Here is a 431-nt window from a genome sequence, read left to right on the forward strand (position 1 = left end):
ACTCTAGCCGAAACGTCGGCACATTAAAATAAGTTAGTCATACTTATTTGTGTTTCATTGACCGCACCCCCAACCATCTTCTCCTCATATATTTAGATTAAAATACATCCAATAAATTTGATGTAAGATCATAATGATATGATACAAGCATATAGAGAAACTATTCATTGGTACTCTAATAATCTACATTAAAAGGTCTAGAAACATTCATCATGTTTTATGACAGACTGCTGTGCTTCTTCCACACCCACCTTATTCACCAGAATTATTTCCATCTGTTCAGAAATTTAGAAAACTTCCTTAAAGATAAAATTTTTAAAAATGATTCTCAGGTCGAAAACGCATTTTCTGACTTCATTTCTTCACATCCTTTCTAGATACACCACTAACACCTGTTATATGCGTCTTTTTATTCCAAACTCCTTAACCAT

The sequence above is a fragment of the Halyomorpha halys genome, unplaced genomic scaffold (genome assembly GCF_000696795.3).
Source record: "Halyomorpha halys isolate HHAL.00 unplaced genomic scaffold, Hhal_1.1 Scaffold83.1, whole genome shotgun sequence".
NCBI lineage: Eukaryota > Metazoa > Arthropoda > Insecta > Hemiptera > Pentatomidae > Halyomorpha > Halyomorpha halys.